The sequence below is a fragment of the Eschrichtius robustus genome, chromosome 1 (genome assembly GCF_028021215.1).
Source record: "Eschrichtius robustus isolate mEscRob2 chromosome 1, mEscRob2.pri, whole genome shotgun sequence".
NCBI lineage: Eukaryota > Metazoa > Chordata > Mammalia > Artiodactyla > Eschrichtiidae > Eschrichtius > Eschrichtius robustus.
Window position 1 is genome coordinate 82904785 of NC_090824.1, and position 24875 is coordinate 82929659.

A 24875-nucleotide genomic window follows, 5' to 3' on the forward strand; every position below is an offset into this window, starting at 1 on the left:
TACATTTGGCCCTGATTATGAAAATAACAGGTTTTGCATGCTCAAACCAGAAAAGGAAAATACAGTCAGTTTTTATGATTAAACACACACACCTTATTCAAATGGCTAACATCCAGTCCAAAATGTATCCATGTTACAGTTAAGCCTCTCTTTCCTCTCATTTTTCATTTTTCGAGAACTTGACACTGGATCATAAAATGTTGCTCTGGGCTGGAATTCGTCATGCAGGGTTACAGCCTAGGAGTAAAGCTTTTTTTTTTTTTTTTTTTTTTTTTTTTTCAATATTAAAATCAGCTCAGCAGTTTTGAGGATCAAATAAAGAGAAAATGCAGAAAGCAAAACTTTCTAAGCTGGTTTAATTAAACATAATTGTAGTTTATGTTGTGAACTCAGGGGACACAAAGCAAAACAGGTAAAAATGTGTTAAATCACCTTTGAACAGAAAGAACTGCAGCAGCAACTCTCCTGAAGACCTCTAAAACTACAGAGTTGCTATTTTGTCTTAAATGGTTTAGGTGTCTTCCTGTTTGGGGGGCAGAACAGAATTTCTTGAGGTTCTTTGCAGATCAATGATTCTGTGATTATTTCTATCAGTAATTCAGATGCCAGTAATAAACTGTAAGCTGCCAGTCTGAAACTGCAACAGGCATAAGGCCATGTGTGAGCCTAGTTGGAGAATGGATTTGTTGCTAAATTTAAAAAAAGCATTTTGACCTTTGACGATTTTAACAGCCTCCAAAATTTCTATGCCTTTCTTATGCTTCCTGTTATCAGTGATCCTCAATTTTATGCCAACAAATAGCCTTAGGTAAAATTTTATTGCTGTTGGGTTCAAGTTCTGCTCTTATTACAATGATTATTTATCCATAGTCTGATATATATATATATATATATCATATATATATGATATATGATATGTATATATATTTTTTAGTTTCAGCCTTGGATCCCTATTAATGTTCTTATATTTACGTTTCTTCAGCTAGTCCTTTCATTTTGTAAATTGGCATGTATCTTATTTCTGTATTTACATGGTTCTAGAAATAGAGCATTTATATCCTTACAGTCGTAAGGCCACCTGAACTACAAATCCAATGAGGAGTGCCACTTTCTCTTTCTAAAGGTGTGTCAGCTGAACTCAAGTCACAATGAGAAAATAAGACTTCTTTTGGTTCATAAAGTGTCAGCGTAATTGCTTTGGTGTTTTCAAAGGCATTAGAAAAGTTTTCAACTATTTTAGAATGTTCTGACTTTGTCAGGAACATTTTGCTATTGAGTATTTGATAGGAAATCTTGTCTGTATATTGATAACTTTTTGTACTTAACTCATAAAAATGACATGAGTATTCTCCTAAGTCCGAGATACCTCATTAGGATTTTATTAATGAGCCTTTTAAAGACACTCCCTCCCTAAAAAGGAAATTATATTTTGTTCAGAATAAATGGAGCTACACACTTATATATCAGAGTTGATTTAAGGCTCTAAAGCAAAGAAAATTAAGCAGATTTCAAATTTGGAGCAATATACTATCACAGACCCAGAATAAGAACATTACATCTAATTTGATTATACTATCACAACATGTAATGCTACACATATTTTCAGGGTGAAGTAAATATTATTCCAGAAATCTGGTTCATTACTGGGCTGCAGTGTAATGCATAACTAAAATAGGTTAGGGAAAAAGTTTCACTAAAATTTATTTTAATTCCCTGCTTTTCCTGCATATTTCATCACGGACATTATTGTATTAAAACAAACCACAGTATTGCTGTTAATGAGAGACACAAAACAGCTTGTCTGACATTTGATTCCTATACAAACTTTGAGGTCAAAAACTATTTTTCGCAAATGTATTAACTTTAGTGGATATTGAATACTTGAGCTAGGCTTTTGATCTGAAAGGATTCTGAAAAGCCTTTATGATGGGTAATATGTGTATTGTTACATTAAAACACTCAGGAAACCAACTGAAAACATTGGGTTGGCCAAAAAATTTGTTCGGGTTTTTCCATAACATCTTATGGAAAAACCCGAACAAACTTTTTGGCCAACCCAAATACAATTGACAGTGCTATAATCAAAGGAGAAAAGATCCCCAACCATTTAAGTAATTTATTTCCTTAAAAACGTGGACAGAAAACATTGCAAAATAAACTATCAAAAGTTAACAGATCATGATCATAACTGTCATTTATTTCTGACTTGTATGAGGAAATAAGTAAAAACTACATGCAAAAGAAAATGTGAACCTAAATTCTGATGAGCAAGTTTCACAGTAGATAATTCTCCAGCTTTTGGGTTTCTGCCATCAAAATAGAGTTAATAATTAGAATCAGAGGCCATGAATCACCAAGGAAAATCAATGGACAGCTTCCAGAGAGAGAGAGAAGAACACATACGGCTATAGACATCTGGTCTAGAAACAATGGAATGTGTGCAAGATGTTTGCACCAGCAAATAAGGGCTATTAAAGGGCGGATGTGATTTTTGTTTTAATTAGTTTACAAAAATTAGTAGTGGGGATAATTATTATTTAAATTTAAGCTTTGCTACCATTATACTAATAACTTCATTAGTTCTGTTAAAATATTTCTGTTGAAGCATGGAGGTTCCTCAAAAAATTATACAATTACCATTGATCCAGCAATTCCACTTCTGGATATACACACTAAAGAATGGACAGCAGAGACTCAAACAGCTATTTGTACACCAATGTTCATTGCAGCATTATGCATAATAACCAAAGGTGAAGACAACTCAAATATTCATCAGCGGATGAATGAATAAATAGAATGTGGTATATACATACAATGAAATACTATTTAGCCTTTAAAAGGAAAGAAATTCTGATACATGCTACAGTATGGATGAAACTTGAAGACATTATGCTAAGTGAAATAAGCCACACACAAAAGGAGAGAAATTGTATAATTTCACTTATAAGAGGTACCTAGAATGGTTAAATTCAGAGAGACAGAAGGTAGAGTCGTGGTTACCAGGGAGCTGGAGGGAGGGAGGAATGGGGAATTATTGTTTAATGAAATCAGAATTTCAGTTTGGGTTGATGAAAAAGCTTTGAAGATGGATAGTGGTGATGATTGCCCAGCAACAGGAATGCACTTAATGCCATTGAACTGTACATTTTAAAATGGTAAAATGGTAAACTTTATTTTACCAAAATAAAAAATAAGAAAAAATATTCACTAACAACAAAAGATCAGAAAGAGAAATTAAAGAAACAATCCCATTTGCCATCACATCAAAAAGAATAAAATACTTAGGAATAAACCTACCTAAGGAGGCAAAAGACCTGTACTCTGAAAACTATAAGATGCTGATGAAAGAAATCGAAGATGACACAAACAGATGGAAAGATGTACCATGTTCTTGGATTGGAAGAATCAATACTGTCAAAGTGACTATACAACCCAAGGCAATCTACAGATTCAGTGCAACCCCTGTCAAATTACCAATGGCATTTTTCACAGAACTAGAACAAAAAAATTTCAAATTGGTATGGAAACACAAAAGACCCCAAATAGCTAAAGCAATCCTGAGAAAGAAAAATGGAGCTGGAGGAATTGGGCTCCCTGACTTCAGACTATACTATAAAGCTACAGTCATCAAAACAGTATGGTACTGGCACAGAGACAGATTTATAGATCAATGGAACAGGATAGAAAGTCCACAAATAAACCCATGCACCTATGGTCAATTAACTTACGACAGTGGAGGCAAGAATATACAATGGAGGAAAGACAGTCTCTTCAATAAGTGGTGCTGGGAAAACTGGACAGCTACATGAAAAAGAATGAAACTAGAACGTTCTCTAACACCACACACAAAAATAAACTCAAAATGGGTTAAAGACCTAAATGTAAGACTGGATACTATAAACTCTTAGAGGAAATCATAGGCAGAACACTCTGACATAAATCTCAACAATATCTTCTTTTGATCCATCTCCTAGAGTAATAGAAATAAAAACGCAAATAAACAAATGGGACCTAATTAAACTTAAAAGTTTTGCATAGCAAAGGAAACCATAAACAAAATGAAAAGACAACCCACAGAATGGGAGAAAATGTTTGCAAATGATGCGAGCAACAGGGGTTAATCTCCAAAATTTAAATAGTTCACGCAGCTCAACATAAAAGAAACAAGCACCCAACCAAAAAATGGGCAGAAGATCTAAATAGACATTTCTGCAAAGAAGACATACAGATCTTCTGTATGAAATGTCTATTTAGATCTTCCAAGAGGCACGTGAAAAGATGCTCAGCATTGCTAATTATTAGGGAAATGCAAATCAAAACTACAATGAGATATCACCTCACACCAGTCAGAATGGCCATCATGAAAAAGTCTACAAACAATAACTGCGAGGGCTCTAGGAGAAGATGGCGGAAGAGTAAGACGCGGAGATCACCTTTCTTCCCACAGATACAGTAGAAATACATCTACACGTGGAACTACTCCTACAGAACACCCACTGAACGCTGGCAGAAAACGTCAGACCTCCCAAAAGGCAAGAAACTCCCCACATACTTGGGTAGGGCAAAAGAAAAAAGAAATAGCAGAGACAAAAGAATAGGGATGGGACCTGCACCAGTGGGAGGGAGCCGTGAAGGAGGAAAGGTTTCCACGCACTAGGAAGCCCCTTCGCGGGCGGAGACTGCGGGTAGCAGAGGGGGTAAGCTTCGGAGCCACGGAGGAGAGCATAGCCACAGGGGTGCGGAGGGCACAGCGGAGAGATTCCCGCACAGAGGATCGGCGCCGAGCAGCACTCACCAGCCCGAGAGGCTTGTCTGCTCACCCGCCGGGGCGGGCGGGGCTGGGAGCTGAGGCTCCAGCTTCGGTCGGATCGCAGAGAGAGGACTGGGGTTGGCGGCATGAACACAGCCTGAAGGGGTTAGTGCACCACAGCTAGCCGGGAAAAAGTCGGCAGCTGCCGAAGAGGCAAGAGACTTTTTCTTGCCCCTTTGTTTCGCAGCGCGCAAGGAGAAGGGGATTCAGAGCGCCGCCTAAACGAGCTCCAGAGACAGGCGCGAGCCGCGGCAATCAACGCGGGCCCCAGAGACGGGCGTGAGACGCTAAGGCTGCTGCTGCCACCACCAAAAAGCCTGTGTGCGAGCACAGGTCACTCTCCACACCGCCCCTCCCGGGAGCGGGTGCAGCCCACCACTGCCAGGGTCCCGTGGTCCGGGGACAACTTTCCCGGGAGAACGCACGGCGCGCCTCGAGCTGGTGCAACATCACGCAGGCCTCTGCCGCTGCAGGCTCGCCCCGCCTCCTCTGTACCCCTCCCTCCCCCCGGCCTGAGTGAGCCAGAGCGCCCGAAGCAGCTGCTCCTTTAACCCCGTTCTGTCTGGGCGGGGAACAGACGCCCTCAGGCGACCTACACGCAGAGGCGGGTCCAAATCCAAAGCTGAACCCCGGGAGCCATGCGATCAAAGAAGAGAAAGGGAAATCTCTCCCAGCAGCCTCAGAAGCAGCGGCTTAAAACTCCACAAACAACTTGATGTGCCTGCATCTGTTGAATACCTGAATAGACAATGAATCATCCCAAATTCAGGAGGTGGACTTTGGGAGCAGGATATATTAATTTTTCCCCTTTTCCTTTTTTTGTGAGTGTACATGTATATGCTTCTGGGTGAGATTTTGTCTGTATAGCTTTGCTTTATAATAGCTTTATTTTACTTCACTATATTATATCCTCTTTCTTTCTTTCTTTCTTTCTTTCTTTCTCTTTCTTTTTCTTTCTTTCTTTCTCTCTCTCTCTCTCTCTCTCTCTCTCTCTCTCTCTCTCTCTCTCTCTCTCTCTCTCTCTCTTTCTTTCTTTCTTTCTTTCTTTCTTTCTTTCTTTCTTTCTTTCTTTCTTTCTTTCTTTCTTTCTTTCTTTCTTTCTTTCTTTCTCCCTTTCACTCTGAGCCACGTGGATGAAAGGCTCTCGGTGCTCCAGCCAGGCATCAGGGCCGTGCCTCTGAGGTGGGAGAGCCAACTTCAGGACACTGGTCCACAAGAGACCTCCCAGCTCCACGTAATACCAAACGGCAAAAATCTCTCAGAGATCTCCATCTCAACATCAAGACCCAGCTTCACTCAACGACCAGCAAGCTACAGTGCTGGACACCCTATGCCAAACAACTAGCAAGACAGGAACACAGCCCCATCCATTAGCAGAGAGGCTGCCTAAAATCATAATAAGGCCACAGACACCCCAAAATACACCACCAGACGTGGACGTGCCCACCAGAAAGACAAGATCCAGCCTCATCCACCAGAACTCAGGCACTAGTTCCCTCCACCAGGAAGCCTACACAACCCACTGAACCAACCTTAGCCACTGGGGACAGATACCAAAAACAACGGGAACTACGAACCTGCAGCCAGTGAAAAGGAGACCCCAAACACAGTAAGATAAGCAAAATGAGACGACAGAAAAACACACAGCAGGTGAAGGAGCAGGGTCAAAACACACCAGACCTAACAAATGAAGAGGAAATAGGTAGCCTACCTGAAAAAGAATTCAGAATAATGATAGTAAGGATGATCCAAAATCTTGGAAATAGAATAGACAAAATGCAAGAAACATTTAACAAGGACGTAGAAGAACTAAAGAGGAACCAAGCAACGATGAAAAACACAATAAATGAAATTAAAAATACTCTAGATGGGATCAATAGCAGAATAACTGAGGCAGAAGAACGGATAAGTGACCTGGAAGATAAAATGGTGGAAATAACTACTGCAGAGCAGGATAAAGAAAAAAGAATGAAAAGAACTGAGGACAGTCTCAGAGACCTCTGGGACAACATTAAACGCACCAACATTCGAATTACAGGGGTCCCAGAAGAAGAAGAGAAAAAGAAAGGGACTGAGAAAATATTTGAAGAGATTATAGTTGAAAACTTCCCTAATATGGGAAAGGAAAGAGTTAATCAAGTCCTGGAAGCACAGAGAGTTCCATACAGGGTAAATCCAAGGAGAAACACGCCAAGACACATATTAATCAAACTGTCAAAAATTAAATATAAAGAAAACATATTAAAAGCAGCAAGGGAAAAACAACAAATAACACACAAGGGAATCCCCACAAGGTTAACAGCTGATCTTTCAGCAGAAACTCTGCAAGCCAGAAGGGAGTGGCAGGATATACTTAAAGTGATGAAGGAGAAAAACCTACAACCACGATTACTCTACCCAGCAAGGATCTCATTCAGATTTGATGGAGAAATTAAAACCTTTACAGACAAGCAAAAGCTGAGAGAGTTCAGCACCACCACACCAGCTTTACAACAAATGCTAAAGGAACCTCTCTAGGCAAGAAACACAAGAGAAGGAAAACACCTACAATAACAAACCCAAAACATTTAAGAAAATGGGAGTAGGAACATACATATCGATAATTACCTTGAATGTAAATGGATTAAATGCTCCCACCAAAAGACACAGGCTGGCTGAATGGATACAAAAACAAGACCCGTATATATGCTGTCTACAAGAGACCCACTTCAGACCTAGAGACACATACAGACTGAAAGTGAGGGGATGGAAAAAGATATTCCATGCAAATGGGAATCAAAAGAAAGCTGGAGTAGCAATTCTCATATCAGACAAAATAGACTTTAAAATAAAGACTATTACAAGAGACAGAGAAGGACACTATATAATGATCAAGGGATCGATCCAAGAGGAAGGTATAACAATTGTAAATATTTATGCACCCAACATAGGAGCACCTCAATACATAAGGCAAATACTAACAGCCATAAAAGGGGAAATCGACAGCAACACAATCATAGTAGGGGACTTTAACACCCCACTTTCACCAATGGACAGATCATCCAAAATGAAAATAAATAAGGAAACACAAGCTTTAAATGATACATCAAACAAGACGGACTTAATTGATATTTATAGGACATTCCACCCAAAAACAACAGAATACACATTTTTCTCAGGTGCTCATGGAACATTCTCCAGGATAGATCATATCTTGGGTCACAAATCAAGCCTTGGTAAATTTAAGAAAATTGAAATCGTATCAAGTATCTTTTCCGACCACAACGCTATGAGACTAGATATCAATTACAGGAAAAGATCTGTAAAAAATACAAACACATGGAGGCTGCACAATACACTACTTAATAACGAAGTGATCACTGAAGAAATCAAAGGGGAAATCAAAAAATACCTCGAAACAAATGACAATGGAGACACGACGACCCAAAACCTATGGGACGCAGCAAAAGCAGTGCTAAGAGGGAAGTTTATAGCAATACAAGCCTACCTCAAGAAACAGGAAACATCTCGAATAAACAACCTAACCTTGCACCTGAAGCAATTAGAGAAAGAAGAACAAAAAAACCCCAAAGCTAGCAGAAGGAAAGAAATCATAAAGATCAGATCAGAAACAAATGAAAAGGAAATGAAGGAAACAATAGCAAAAATCAATGAAACTAAGAGCTGGTTCTTTGAGAAGATAAACAAAATTGATAAACCATTAGCCAGACTCATCAAGAGAAAAAGGGAGAAGACTCAAATCAACAGAATTAGAAATGAAAAAGGAGAAGTAACCACTGACACTGCAGAAATACAAAAGATCATGAGAGATTACTACAAGCAACTCTATGCCAATAAAATGGACAACCTGGAAGAAATGGACAGATTCTTAGAAATGCACAACCTGCTGAGACTGAACCAGGAAGAAATAGAAAATATGAACAGACCAGTCACAAGCACTGAAATTGAAACTGTGATTAAAAACCTTCCAACAAACAGAAGCCCAGGACCAGATGGCGTCACAGGTGAATTCTATCAAACATTTAGAGAAGAGCTAACACCTATCCTTCTCAAACTCTTCCAAAATATTGCAGAGGGAGGAACACTCCCAAACTCATTCTACGAGGCCACCATCACCCTGATACCAAAACCAGACAAAGATGTCACAAAGAAAGAAAACTACAGGCCAATATCACTGATGAACATAGATGCAAACATCCTCAACAAAATACTAGCAAACAGAATCCAACAGCACATTAAAAGGATCGTACACACACCATGATCAAGTGGGGTTTATCCCAGGAATGCAAGGATTCTCCAACATACGCAAATCAATCAACGTGATACACCATATTAACAATTTGAAGGAGAAAAACCATATGATCATCTCAATAGATGCAGAGAAAGCTTTCGACAAAATTCAACACCCATTTATGATAAAAGCCCTGCAGAAAGTAGGCACAGAGGGAACTTTCCTCAACATAATAAAGGCCATCTATGACAAACCCACAGCCAACATTGTCCTCAATGGTGAAAAACTGAAACCATTTCCACTAAGATCAGGAACAAGACAAGGTTGCCCACTCTCACCACTATTATTCAACCTAGTTTTGGAAGTGTTAGCCACAGCAATCGGAGAAGAAAAAGAAATAAAAGGAATCCAAACCGGAAAAGAAGAAGTAAAGCTGTCACTCTTTGCAGATGACATGATACTATACATAGAGAATCCTAAAGATGCCACCAGAAAACTACTAGAGCTAATCAATGAATTTGGTAAAGTAGCAGGATACAAAATTAATGCACAGAAATCTCTTGCATTTCTATACACTAATGACGAAAAATCTGAAAGTGAAACTAAGAAAACACTCCCGTTTACCACTGCAACAAAAAGAATAAAATATCTAGGAATAAACCTACCTAAGGAGACAAAAGACCTGTATGCAGAAAATTATAGGACACTGATGAAAGAAATTAAAGATGATACAAATAGATGGAGAGATATACCATGTTCCTGGATTGGAAGAATCAACATTGTGAAAATGACTCTACTACCCAAAGCAATCTACAGATTCAATGCAATCCCTATCAAACTACCACTGGCATTTTTCACAGAACTAGAACAAAAATTTTCACAATTTGTATGGAAACACAAAAGACCCCGAATAGCCAAAGCAATCTTGAGAACGAAAAATGGAGCTGGGGGAATCAGGCTCCCTGACTCCAGACTATATTACAAAGCTACAGTAATCAAGACTGTTTGGTACTGGCACAAAAACAGAAATATAGATCGATGGAACAGGATAGAAAGCCCAGAGATAAACCCACGCACATATGGTCACCTTATCTTTGATAAAGGAGGCAAGCATATACAGTGGAGAAAAGACAGCCTCTTCAGTAAGTGGTGCTGGGAAAACTGGACAGGTACATGTAAAAGTATGAAATTAGAACACTCCCTGACACCATGCACAAAAATAAACTCAAAATGGATTAAAGACCTAAGTGTAAGGGCAGACACTATCAAACTCTTAGAGGAAAACATAGGCAGGACACTCTATGACATACATCACAGCAAGATTCTTTTTGACCCAGCTCCTAGAGAAATGGAAATAAGAACACAAATAAACAAATGGGACCTAATGAAACTTCAAAGCTTTTGCACAGCAAAGGAAACCATAAACAAGACCAAAAGACAACCCTCAGAATGGGAGAAAATATTTGCACATGAAGCAACTGACAAAGGATTAATCTCCCAAGATTTACAAGCAGCTCATGAAGCTCAATAACAAAAAAACGAACAACCCAATCCAAAAATGGGCAGAAGACCTAAATAGACATTTCTCCACAGAAGATATACAGATGGCCAACAGACACATGAAAGAATGCTCAACATCATTAATCATTAGAGAAATGCAAGTCAAAAGTACAATGAGATATCATCTCACACCGGTCAGAATGGCCATCATCAAAAAATCTAGAAACAATAAATGCTGGAGAGGGTGTGGAGGAAAGGGAACACTCTTGCACTGTTGGTGGGAATGTAAATTGCTACAGCCACTATGGAGAACAGTATGGAGGTTCCTTAAAAAACTACAAATAGAACTACCATACGACCCAGCAATCCCACTACTGGGCATATACCCTGAGAAAACCATAGTTCAAAAAGAGTCATGTACCACAATGTTCATTGCAGCTCTATTTACAATAGCCAGGACATGGAAGCAACCTAAGTGTCCATCATCGGATGAATGGATAAAGAAGATGTGGCACATATATACAATGGAATATTACTCAGCCATAAAAAGAAATGAAATGGAGGTATTTGTAATGAGGTGGATGGAGTTAGAGTCTGTCATACAGAGTGAAGTAAGTCAGAAAGAGAAAGACAAATACAGTATGCTAACACATATATATGGAATCTAAGGAAAAAAAAAAAAAAAAAAAGGCCACGAAGAACCTAGTGGCAAGACGGGAATAAAGACACAGACCTACTAGAGAATGGACTTGAGGATATGGGGAGGGGGAGGGGTGAGATGTGACAGGGTGAGAGAGTGTCATGGACATATATACACTACCAAATGTAAAATAGATAGCTAGTGGGAAGCAGCCGCATAGCACAGGGAGATCAGCTCTGTGCTTTGTGACCACCTAGAGGGGTGGGATGGGGAGGGTGGGAGGGAGGGAGATGCAAGAGGGAAGAGATATGGGAACATATGTATATGTATAACTGATTCACTTTGCTATAAAGCAGAAACTAACACACCACTGTAAAGCAATTATACTTCAATAAAGATGGTTAAAAAAAAAAAAAAAACAATAAATGCTGGAGAGGATGTGGAGAAAAGGGAACCCTCCTACACTGTTGGTGGGAATGTAAATTGGTGCAGCCACTATGGAAAACAGTATGCAGGTTCCTTAAAAAACTAAAAATAGAGCTACCACATGATCCAGCAATCCCACTCCTGGGCATACATCTGGAGAAAACCATAGTTCGAAGGATACATGCACCCCAATGTTCACTGCAGCACTGTTTCCAATAGCCAAGACATGGAAGCAACCTAAATGTCCATCAGCAGATGAATGGATGAAGAAGATGTGGTATATCTTCAATGGAATATTACTCAGCCATTAACAAGAATGAAATAATGCCATTTGCAGCAACATGGATGGACCTGGAGATTATCATACTAAGTGAAGTAAGACAGAGAAAGACAAATATCATACGATATCACTAATATGCAGAATATAAAAATAATGATACAAATGAACTTATTTACAAAACAGAAACGGACTCACAGACTTGGAAAACAAACTTATGGTTGCCAAAGGGGAAGGGTGTGGGGGAGGGATAAATTGGGACTATACCCACTGCTATATTTAAAATAGATAACTAACAAGGACCTACTATATAGCACAGGGAACTCTGCTCAATATTCTGTAATAACCTAAATGGGAAAAGAATTTGAAAAAGAATACACGTACATGTATAACTGAATCACTTTGCCGTACACCTGAAACTAACACAACATTGTTGGTCAACTATACTCCAATATAAAATAAAAATTAAAAAAGTCACACTGAATAACAAAAATTATGTCATATTCAAGCATCTTATACAGTGTGGTAGACCCCTGACATTTACAAAGATATTTGGGGACCTTTGTGAATCCCCAATTTTATATATTATGGGAATGTTTGTTCTGACTTTATTCTGACTTCTGGCTTTCTCCCTAGTTACTTTTGCATTGATAGTTCTTTCTGGTACATAGCCACCTAACACCGAGGAAACAAATTCAACTTTCATTGACCTTTCTTCCCTATGGTGTGCAACTGTTGCATTGGTTGGGAGATGAAATGGTTTCTCCCTAAAATAGTTTTCTTTTGTTCTTTGTAGAAGGTTTTGTGAATTCTTTCATGTTAACACATCTGATCCAGAAACATTATTTCCCCAAATTACTTTGCTTCCTTTTTATTTCTGTCAACAGCCTCAGCAGTTGGTCTTCTTTTTTGAGTCATTTTCTTCATAAACCTTCATGACAGTTACTGCTGAAAACAAGTAAAAAACAAAGCTGAACAGTAATGAGGTGCTAGATGGTGAGATGAATACTGGACAATCAGGTAGGTCCACTCACTGGTTAAGTGATGCATCTTAAAAGTATCTGTGGGGCTTCCTTGGTGGCGCAGTGGTTAAGAATCTGCCTGCCAATGCGGGAGACATGGGTTCGAGCCCTGGTCCGGGAAGATCCCACATGCCGCAGAGCAACTAAGCCTGTGCACCACAACTACTGAGCCTGCGCTCTAGAGCCCGCGAGCCACAACTGCTGAGCCCGCGTGCCACAACTACTGAAGCCCATGTGCCTAGAGCCTGTGCTCTGCAACAAGAGAAGCCACTGCAATGAGAAGCCCGTGCACCGCAATGGAGAGTAGCCCCCGCTCGCCACAACTAGAGAAAGCCCGCGCCCAGCAACGAAGACCCAACACAGCCAAAAATAAATAAATAAAATAAATAAATTTATTAAAAAAAAAAAAAAAAAGTATCTGTGATTCCAGTCCTTGCTTCAAAAAAACTACAAATCATTACTAAAATGGGTTCATATTTGCAAAGTCCTAAGAACAATGTCTCCTGTGTAGTAAACATTATATAATTTTTAAATTAGAAAAATACACATTATAGGTCTTTGACATGTCAAAATCAACATATAAAGATAATCAGAGCTGAAAAATACCAAAGCTCAGTCTATTGCAGGACAGGCAAGGAGGAGACGCATCACTAAGAGCAGGTTAGAAGGTCTTCCTGACCAGAAATTCAAGGGCTAGAGGTAGTACAGAAGGAGGAAGTACAACACAAAGGGCAAGACTCCGAGGTCAGGTTTCTGATCGACCCATGAGGCAGATTAACTCTTCTTATGATTAGTATCTTTCAGGTTCCATGGCACCCATACTGAGAAACCTGGTCTCAAACAAGTCTGGTTGAGTTAGTTGTATAAGATTCTAGGGGGTGTTGCTAGATTCATTCAGTAGATGCCTTAAAGCATATGTACATGCTTGAAATGCAGTGGATTTCTTATAGCAGAGGTTGTCTGAGAACAGTAAAAATCATTAACATTCAGTCTATGATTGCTGAGGATCTATGCATTTTTTTCAGTAAAAATGATGATAGGGTAACAGTGGAAAGTTGGTCTATAGATGCTCTAAAAACCATATGAGGGGTTATTTTTAGAAGCTTTCCAAGGAGTTTCCGAAATCAGTTCTGTCTTTTGACAGGTTCTTATAATTAAGAAGTTCCCTGGTAAGAAAGATAAGCCATGAAATCTTAGGAAGAGTAGAATCTACTAAGTGGACAAAAACTGTTTAATTATAATTGTAACAGTGTTGTGAAGGTTTAGTGCTCTTTTCCTAAGCCGGAGTGCCACACATGAACTTCTGGTGTTTTGTCCTGTATTGTACAGTGATTTTTGTTGTGTGTTGACATTCCTGGCTTCCCTTCAGTTCCCTGTGCTAGTAGTACCTGTCTAGAATAGATATTCGGTAAATACTAGTTGAAAGAGTAGGCAACAAATGAATAGACTGGCCAGAAAGATGGTGCCAATTTCCTAATCTTTACTCAACTCTAAATAGTAGGAGCTGACCTCTTTGTTCCTCTCAGACTGGCACCAAAAAAACTGTATTCTTTGTTTTTTTTCTGGGTAGTATGACCTTTTCAGAGAAGGAGGTCTCCACAATTAGACAAGCCACAAAATATAAACTGATTTAAACTGGAGATTTAGGGAAAAAGACCACCGAGAGCTGAAAAGGTTAAATACTTTATCAGGAAAGGTAAGCTATGTCTTGTAGAAGAAAGCCTTCCATGGAAACAGAAAATGAATATACTGTCTTGCCAGCTTTTAATTCTTGGGAGGATAAATTAAAAAAATATATTATCCTTAGGAAAATAATGAGTACAACTGTAGAGATGAAAACATTGTATTTTATTAATTTACTTTAAAAATTTTGGGAGTGAATTAAGACATTATTTTCCCATTAAAGAATGTTTCCATTTTAAGCTTGGAGAAATATCAGGTTTTTCTTGCCACATGGTAAGTGATTCTTATACTTACAGCCATTAGAAATTCCCCATCATTCCTGAGTAGGTAATTATTACTTGAAATAGCTCTTTCAGAGTGATTATTATGAAATGTACCTGTCGTCTGTTGATCTGCTGCTTTATTTATCTCGTGTTAAAAGATCCTTAGGAACCTTTCTATCATTAATGAACAAATTTCATTTTACAGATAACATCCATTAGTTGCCAAGAATAATTCTGATCTGATTAAAGGATAACCATGTAAAACCACTAATTCACATACTAAATGCTTAGGATTGTACATTGTTAAAGACCTTACATCTCCAGACCCATTATCTTTTTTTCTCCTGGTAGAAGACAATACATGAGAGCCTTAAATAGTGGATGGATCCATCCATCTAGACCAAAGAAAAAGAGGGCTACAAAAATAAGTATACAGTTTGAGGAATCCTTCCACTCAAGGATCAATGTAGATATTATGAAATAACAAAATACCACAAGTCTCTTTGAGATGGAGGGAAGCTCATTAAAAAGGAAAACATTTGGGACTTCCCTGGAGGTCCAGTGGTTAAGACTCCGTGCTTCCACTGAAGAGGACACGGCTCAGTCCCTGGTCGGGGAAACTAAGATCCCACATGCTGCGCAGCACAGCCAGAAAAACAAACATACAAAAATAAAACAAAAAACCCATTCTTGGATGATTATGGTCTCAAATGAGTTATTTAAGGAAACAAACATGACGAGATATTTCTTACATCGATGAAGTGTTTCTCAGAAGGATGAAAGTTGTTATAATTTTCATAATAGTTATTTTCTATGTCATTATGATCATAAATAGAATTTATGTGTTTGCGTGAGGGGCAATAAATACTGGAGAGGCAGGCTGACTTTTAGGAAAATATATGTGTGGATTGCAAACCCCTTGAAAGCAGAGACCTAATTCATCTCAGTCCCTATCCTCAGGGCCTGAAGTTCATCCTGACAAATGCTGTCAATCAATGAATACTTGCTGAATGAATAACAAATTAATACGTATCAAGTCTTCTGATCTCACTGGAGAATCTTAGTGGAGAATCCACAACCTACAAATATGCTGAATTCCAAAAGAATTTTGAGGCATATTGTTTGCAACTTAAAATATATTTCTCCACAGAAAAAGCTATTATGGATGGTACAGGGGTTGGCAGGCCAGCTCCTGCCATGAAAGTCACTTAATCTACAATGTAGCAGAAACATTATACATATGAAATGAACAAGTAGCAGGAAAAAAAAAAAAAAACTGCAGCAATAAAACCAAGATAGAAATAATAACATTGAATAAGACCTTAAAATTTTCTTGTCCCTCAGTGCTTGAAGAGAAGCAGATTTAAGTACGAGAAGAAGAGATGTATGGAAACTGTCATGGAGAGGCTTGTATTCTCGAGGAATTTAGAAGCTGACGGCTTTTTAAAAACTATGTAGAATTCCCCTTCAAAACATAATTCTGCTTATCCATGATAAAAGTCTTTGAATAACACTATTTTAACTCTTACCAGTTAAGATGAAAGTGCCTTTTAAAATTCAAAAATAGAATGGTGAAAAGAGGAAAAGAAACGTGAAGAAAAATCAAGTAAATGGAACAGCAACAACAGAGATGAAAATACGGTAATATGAATTAATGTAGTACCCTCTGTGCTCAGGTACTGAGGATAAAAAAAAAATGCATGAAACACAGTCCCTGCCCTCAAGAAACTTCAGGCGTAGTAAGGTGAGTCAAACTCATAAGCAACTAAGTGCAACAGTTGTGATAAACACTGTGAGAAAAGTAACTAGGCTATGTGGAGCCAAAAAAAAAAAAAAAAGAAGGTGGGAACACTGTGAGCAAATGAAAGTGCGCTGAGTACAGAGGCTGAGAGGAGAGAAGGAATGTGCCAGGAGACAGAAATGGAGGGGTGAGCCAGGTGGGACTGTGGTCCCCATGTGAAGCAGCCTGCCTTATCCTACAGATGGCTGGAAATCTGAGGAGGGATTTAAACAGGGGAATAACATCATCAAATGGGCATTTTATATATTTTTTTTTAATTAAAAAATTTTTTTTAAATTTATTATTATTTTTTTGGCTGTGCTGGGTCTTCGTTGCTGCACGCGGGCTTTCTCTAGTTGTGGCGAGTGGGGGCTGTCCTTCGTTGTGGTGCATGGTGCATTGCGGTGGCTCCTCTTGTTGCAGAGCATGGGCCCTAGGTCGCGTGGGCTTCAGTAGTTGCAGCACGTGGGCTCAGTAGTTGTGGCTCATGGGCTTAGTTGCTCCATGGCATGTGAGATCTTCCCGGACCCATGTCCCCTGAATTGGCAGGTGGATTGTTAACCACTGTGGCACCAGGGAAGTCCTCAAATGGACATTTTAGAAAGATCACTCTGGCAGCATTATGGAGGATAGATTGGATAGAGGTATGAAATCCTGGTGGCAGGGAAACCTGATAGAAAACTGCAAGAGAATGAAGCTGGTAGTAAATAGCAGGGCTAATAATAGAGTTTGGAGAGCCGTTTGGTCTGTTCTCATCCTCCTGAGGGCCTCAAATTCAGATACTTGATATTGTCTCCTAATGAGGTTATCCACACTGTCATTGAGACTCATTTTCAGGATTGAACATTTAAAATACAAATTTGGCTACAAATTTTGTAACCTCGTTTTAACACATTTAAAAATTTTAACATACCGGGAGTCTCAATAAATGGAAGGGTTCTGAGTCCCTCTCCATCTCGGAGAAGCCTGCTAACTTGCTGTGTGTGGTTTGTGCACAATCTTCTTGGTGATAAAGAATGGAAGGGATAGAGAAGAGATGCAAACTAGGAAGTTCCCTTAACCAGCACCAATTTAGCTTTGTTGCAGTGAGGAGAGGAAAGTGTACATCCCTTTACTCATGAGTTGATGTTTGCAAGTTGGTTGTTCATAGCTGGGAAGTGTGTGAACTGCTGTTAAATAATTCTTTCTCTATCTACTTACAACATAGATGGACGTCCTGGATTTGAAATATTTAGTAAAAGGTATTATGCTTCTCTAAATTACTTTCCATTTTCCTGACCTAGAAGACTGACTTTGAGAAATGACCCAGAGTTAATTGTTTTTAGACTAAATTGTTGAAAGTGACTTATTTCTCTTATATTTATGTCTCTGGTTCTATGCCTTTTTAATGCCCTACAAAAAAAAATTATAATCTTCTGACAAAAAAATTTAAAAAGCGTTTTATAGTTGTTGAGCATAATGAATGAAATTTTCTTTTAATTTTTGCTTTCTAAACATATTTGATTGATTAGCTATTGTTGAAAGGAGGACTAGACGTGGGCAAAATTAGTTAGGGGCTATTTATTTCTAGGTAATTATAGCACAATCACTCTGATGAAAAAATGTAAATATCAACAGTAGATTTAAAGAGTTGCGTTTCGAAGTTTTCAAAAAATATTCGTTCACTAAATGCAGTTGGTTATTAGCACGTTGCTAAATGATTAAAATATACCTAAATGTAACAATGCTATCTGTCATTCACAAAAGGCCTATACATCTAATATCTACAAAAATAAAAATATACCTTCAGAACAAAGTGGCATGGTTTTAAGGCCAAACTTGAGGGAAATAAAATATCACAATTTAGTCTTATATAAATTCAGCCTCTAAATAAATCTAATTTATGCCTTCTGAGTTCAGTTGTCCTTGACACATAGAAAACATCTCTCTCTTCAGAAAAAAAAAAAAAAACCACTTCTTCCTTCTAGTGTATGACTGGTCTTTATCCATGTGGGAGAAGGTGATAAAAATAATAGAAGTATTGCAGTATTAAGATGAAGGGAGAGGATCTTCATATTGTTGTTTTTTTTTTTAAATAAACTTATTTTATTTATTTATTTATTTTTGGCTGCATTGGATCTTCATTGCGGTGCACGGGCTTCTCATTGTGGTGGCTTCTCTTGTGGTGGAGCATGGGCTCTAGGCACACAGGCTTCAGTAGTTGTGGCACACGGGCTCAGTAGTTGTGGCTCATGGGCTCTAGAGCACAGGCTCAGTAGTTGTGGTGCACGGGCTTAGCTGCTCCACGGCATGTGGGATCTTCCCGGACCAGGGCTCGAACCTGTGTCCCCTGCATTGGCAGGCAGATTCTTAACTACTATGCCACCAGGGAAGTCCCTTCATATTTTTAAAGTGAGCCATTTCACAACAAGCCAAAGACACAGAAAAGCTATTTGACTTTATGTCCAATGCTCTAAGCCTCTGGATAAGGATCGCTTCTTTCCTCCTCCTCTGCTTCTGCACTGGACATCCTCTAGGTAGCTTGGGTACTGAGGGGACCAAACAAAAGAGGCCACGGACTGTATGCTAACTGGTTGTTTAGGTCTGAGACAATTAGTAGTTTAGATCTAAGGATCTTCAAGGAATCATTTTCCTTTCTTCTTATTGCAGGATCAAGCTGAGTAAGACTGATAGTTGATATTGAAACATAATTATATCATGCAGAGATAAAGTTGTACACAAATATTTATTGACAGAATGCATAAATAACCCCAAGATCCTTCTTTCAATATTTGAATTGGTATTGATCAGTAGTAATTTTTAGCACACTTTAAAGAGTTTAAACTATTTCCCTCATCAGGTTAGTTTCTTGATCTAGAATTCCTGTATGAAAGTTGCCCTAGGAATGGTCATCTATGAAGCATAGAACTCCCCATGGAGGAAATTCTGCTCCTCTTTTATGTTTAAATATGTTCTCTTCACCAGACATTTCTAGGGGGGTGGCGGGAATTGTTACTCTCAGGTATGCTGCCTTACTTAGCTTTTGGCATTTTTTTTTTTTTTTTTGCCAAGACACACTCAGAGCTCCCTTAACAGGAACAATGAAGTGATTAGTTATAGTATCCCACACCTCGCTAATGTGTGACCCAAATTTTGTGGCATAAATTTTCAAGCGGTAGTTTCATTTTTTTCCTCTGCTGTTGTTTAAAAAATTGGGGTCAACATTACTTCTTATTCAAGTTAGAGAAAAAAAAAAAAAAAAACAGAAAGGTCTTATCTGCAGAACAATTCACATAGAATCTCTTAATATATTGCCTCTACTTTTGCAACAGACTCAAAAAATCAGTCTCTACAATGGCTGCAGTGAAGCAAGCAGTCTCCTGAGTATAGAAGCAGTATAATACTGCTTCTATCAGCTGACCTCCCTTCTTTTACTTCTTTCATATGATAGTAATTGACTAGAACCTGACAAGAGGAAGTTGTGGTTTTATGATGATCATTCTGCAAGTATATATTAAGCATCTGTCCATGATGGTGGGAAAGACTAACTTACTTTTGGGTATTCAACTCACTGGGTATTCTAAACGTCAGGTTACTCTTAACACAAAAGTACAGAGGCTGCGGCTTCCCTGGGGCGCAGTGGTTAAGAAGCTCCCTGCCAATGCAGGGGACACGGGTTCGATCCCTGGTCCGGGAAGATCCCACATGCTGCGGAGCAACTAAGCCCACGCACCACAACTACTGAAGCCCGCACGCCTAGAGCCCGTGCTCCGCAACAAGAGAAGCCACTGCAATGAGAAGCCCGCGCACCGCAACGAAGAGTAGCCCCCACTTGCTGCAACTAGACAAAGCCTGCATGCATCAATGAAGGCCCAGTGCAGCCAAAAATAAAATAAATAAATAAATTTATTAAAAAAAAAAAAACTACAGAGGCTAACGTGACAAAAGTAGTTCCAAGTTTTAAGATTTATCTCATGAGTCACTTTCACTGGCCTCAGCCCATCTTTATATCAAAAAAATCTGATACTAAGTATGGATTCTAGATTCTGGAGCCTACGAATTATGAATAAAATCTGAACTATGGAAAACAGAACAACTTTCTATAATGTTACTGTCTACCAGAGACATTTGCACTCAGATCTTTCCTCTAATTAGATCCTTTCTTGTGTTCCAGCAGTTCTCCAGTGTTACGGCTGGCAGGAAGCCAATTTCAAGGATCTGTTGCACAAAGAACTATTTACTGAGACATATGCAGTGCTTTCGCTATGAAATAAACAGGAGTTACATGACTTTCACAAAGGTTTTGACAGTAAGAAATGAGACTTGCTTGTCTTTAGCGCTCTCACACTATGGAATGCAGTGGCAATACCTTTGCTACTTACTGTAGTACAATTCCTCCCATGGTTTTGGGAACCCGTAATATTCTTAATTTAGGCTCACATTTCACCTTTACATATATGCCTGTATATTGCCTTCCAAAAGGTGAAAATCTGTTACCTTACATGTTTTTAAAATGATGCACAAGTCTCCTGTATTTTACCAACGACAGTGTAATTCTCTCTGTCTGCCAGGTTGCAAACAGTTATTTTGACTCTTTCCCCTACTTCGCAAAACTCTGGCAGCTTGTCTTTCACTAATTTCCTCAAATATAGATCCTACTTCGGGTCTTTCATCATCTTACCTCTCCCAGGGCAGTCATTCTCAAACTTCAGTGTGCATATTAAAAAACACACAGGAAACTCATGACATTCAGATTCTTGATCCCAGTCTTAGATGACACTCAGCAAGTCTCAGGAAAGGCACAGGAAACTGGATTTTAACAAATCACTTAAATATAATCCATTGCCCAGATTTTGAGAAATTTTATTCTACAGTCTTCTTATCTCTTTTGGGTCTTATAAACCATTTCTAAATAAGAACCCTAAAGATTGTATCATGTTTGTTTACCTACTTAACACCTTCAACTATTTGTTGAGCCCCCAGTGTGTGTTAGGTACCGTTTGAGGTATTGTGTTTATAATATTGACCAAAACAAACATCACTGACCTCATGGAATTCAGTTTTTGTTTCCCCACATTTAGGAAGGATCCTCTGTAACATCATGTTTGATCCCAACTTCCTCAATCTGATGTTGATCCTAGTTGATCACATCTCATAACTATCATTCAAGAAAGATGCTCCCCTCTAGTCAGGTTTTTCCTCTTCCTCTTCCTCAGCCTTACTGTCTCCATAGCAACTCAGTCCACTTCTGGTTGTCGGTCCTGTTAGTCTCCATCAGGAATATTGTGCAGTGTTGTGGACAGGGCATAGAGATGGGAAAGGAAGCTTCATTCATTCATTCAGCACATACTGAGAGCCAAGTACTGTTGTAGATGTGAGAGAATTCAGCAGTGAACAAGTGGAGATAAGCACACAAGCAGAAAACAAAGAAATATCAGATAAATTCCATGCAGGGTATGATGACAGTGACCTAGCAACTACTTTATATTGGGTAAAGAATATATATATTGGGTAAAGAATATAGTGACATTTCGGCTGAGAGCTGCATGGCAAAGATAAGTGGCCATGCAAAGTTTAGGGAGAAGAACATCACAGGCAGAAGGAACAGCTAGTGCTAAGGCTTTCAGGTGAAAATGTGGGTTAGAAGATTATAAGGAAGGCCAGTTTGGCTGGTGCACAGTAGGAGAAGATAAAGTGGTAAAGGCTGGGGTCAAAGAGGTTCACATGAGCCAGATGACATAGGGCAGAAGTAGGGGCCATGGTGTGATTTGATTTGCGTTTCCACAAAGCTCTCTGGTGTTGTGTGGGCACTGGATTGTAGAGAGGCAAGAGAGACCAAATAGGAACTACGGTGGTAGTCCAGGGCTCAGCTGATGACGGTGTTTGGAGGCGCAGCAGCGCAGATGGACAGAAATGGACAGAGTGGGCATATGCTCTGGAAGTAGCGTCAAGGAGCCTGGGGATGTATTAGACGTGGTGGTGCAAGGCAGGGCTCGAAGAAACTTCCTGGATTTTCTTCACTTGAGTAACTGGCTGGCTGTTCACGTCAATTACTGATGCAGAGAAGACTGTCGAGGGAGCAGGTTCTGGGTGAGGAGGGTGATGATCAAAAGTCCAAACGGTGGGTGACGTAGCTGAAAAATAGGCTGCCGTGGCCAGACTGCAAACGGCTTACGGTAAGAGCTCAGAAGTTTACACTCTCTCTGAATTGTGACTTAGCAAACGTGCTATGGCACTGGTGTGTAGGATGGGCTGGAAGGGGTAGAGATCACACGCCTGCGGTTAGGATTTGGGGAGAGATATAAGAGAGAGTCCAAAGACGCGAGAATAATTATGAAAGAGCCAAAGAGGGTTAGGAAACGAGATCAGGCACGCTACAGATGGAAACTACAAGTGTTTAGCTGAAGATGGAGAGAGCACGAGTAGAGTAGGAGTCACCTTAGACGGCTCCTTGGTGGGTAGCTTTGAGAAGAGGCTGCAGAGGGCAGAAAGCAGAAGGTACAAGGAGCTCCTGGGAGAAGGACTGAGCCTACTCCACAGGGCTGTGCTTGGGTCCCACAAACAAATTGGCTTGGAGAAGAGCCTGGCGTGAAAGAAGAGAGCTGACCTTGTGATCTCCATTTGGTCATCCCCTCCACTGGTGGCAAGAGAACACGTGTGCGTTTGTGTGCGAAAAGCAACCTCACCTATATTTTAGTTACCACACATCCTTTCACCGTAGGAAAAACATATTGGCAACCCTTATCACTGTTAGGATCATCTAACCAGGCTATCGGATAAAACGTCTACGTTTGCAGCATCTTCAGAGCTTGAAATACATTGTTTCATAAAATGGGAAAAGCTTACTCCCTTTCACGAGTTCCATTGCCGGTGAACGGTGTGCGCAGAACGGATGTCCGCAAGGAGGATCCTTGTCACATCGAGGGAGAAAAACGGCTGCTCTTTATGAGAAATGTTTCCAGTTTACAATTAATTCCATTTTTCTGACCGAATTTTCTCTCTCTGATACAACAGGCTGGACCAATAAGAACCCTGCATCTATAACTTAGAAAATCTAGACAGGGAAAATTATCAGAGAGAAAGCAAATGATGACGAAAATCGATATGCTTACTTACTCTGTGCGCCCTTAACCTTCAGTTTCCACTTGTCTTCACCAGAACCTCACCATTGGAGCTAACTTAATCACCAGGATAAGATTTTTCCCTAAAGAAACAAATTTTGGCTCACTTGTGTCAATTTCGAAAGCAGCTGCTTCTTTCCTGTATGAGCCATTTCCTGAGTAAGCGATTTTTTTTTTTGGTTGACAAGCTGAGGGACTTTGCCTTAGTCAATAGTTGGCATTGTCATCAAATAGGAGGCAAATTAGTCACCGCAAATGAACTAATACCTTGCAGAGCTGGAGCTATTTACGCTCTGAGTGATAAACCTGGGAACTGTCTATCAGCACACTGAAAGAATTTGCAAATGAGGTCCATGCATCACTGCTGGGGATCATCCAGGAATGATGGAGGACAGGATAGCTGTCAGAAGACTGGATCCATTTGTTTGCTTGCTCCTTCCTTCCTCTCTTTCCTTCCTCCCATTCTTCCCATGTATTGATGATCTGTTCTGTGCTAAGTGTCAGGGATATCCCTAAGGAGACATGTCCCCCACCTTTAACAATCTAGTGGGGAAAAGAAGACATCAGACGTCGTTAGAGTATAATGTATTAAATACAAAAATAAATGTCTATAAAAATGTTTTAAAGTACAGAGAAGGAAGACCTTAACTTGTCCTGTAGGGGTTAGGAGGGCCTCACTGAGAAAAATAAATACGAATTTGCCAGGTGGACAAGGCAGTATTTTAGGGACAAGAAAAATACGTATAAAGCCATGGATTTTGGGAAAAATACGATCATTGCTATCACAACAACAGTCACAAAAACAACTAATATGTGCGATGCACTTACTATGTGCCAGGCACCGTGTTATAAGCTTTTCATAAAGGAATGCTTTTCATCTTTACAACCGCCCTAAAGGGTAAGTATTATTCCATTTTTCTGATGAGGATATCAGATCCCAGATGGTTACGAAATCTGTCCCAAAGAAGAACTGGTATGTTTACAGAGTTGCAACTCTTCAGTGTGTTGGTGTGTGAAGGATGTGGTGGAAAATGTCAAGAGGTGGGGTTCGAAAGATCTCCTGGCGTGTGTGTAATAAACACTAAGCTGTATTACAGAAAAGGGCTCAGGTTCATTCGATCAAGCAGAACAAATTTGTCCATC

At 39.5% G+C, this 24875-nt stretch overlaps 1 long non-coding RNA gene across 3 annotated transcripts in view; it reads left to right on the plus strand.

Moving 5' to 3' along the window:
- The window catches only part of LOC137767635 (uncharacterized), a 168145-nt gene that overhangs the window by 118379 nt on the left and 24891 nt on the right, over positions 1-24875 (plus strand). Inside the window, exon 3 of one of the 3 annotated variants that reach the window (XR_011074553.1) lies at positions 12772-12904. The exons of 1 other annotated variant lie outside the window; for it this stretch is intronic. This is a non-coding gene — a long non-coding RNA (uncharacterized lncRNA). Of the gene's footprint in view, positions 1-12771; positions 13237-24875 lie in introns of those variants that run through there. One more of the 3 variants, XR_011074551.1, reaches the window with a different exon arrangement.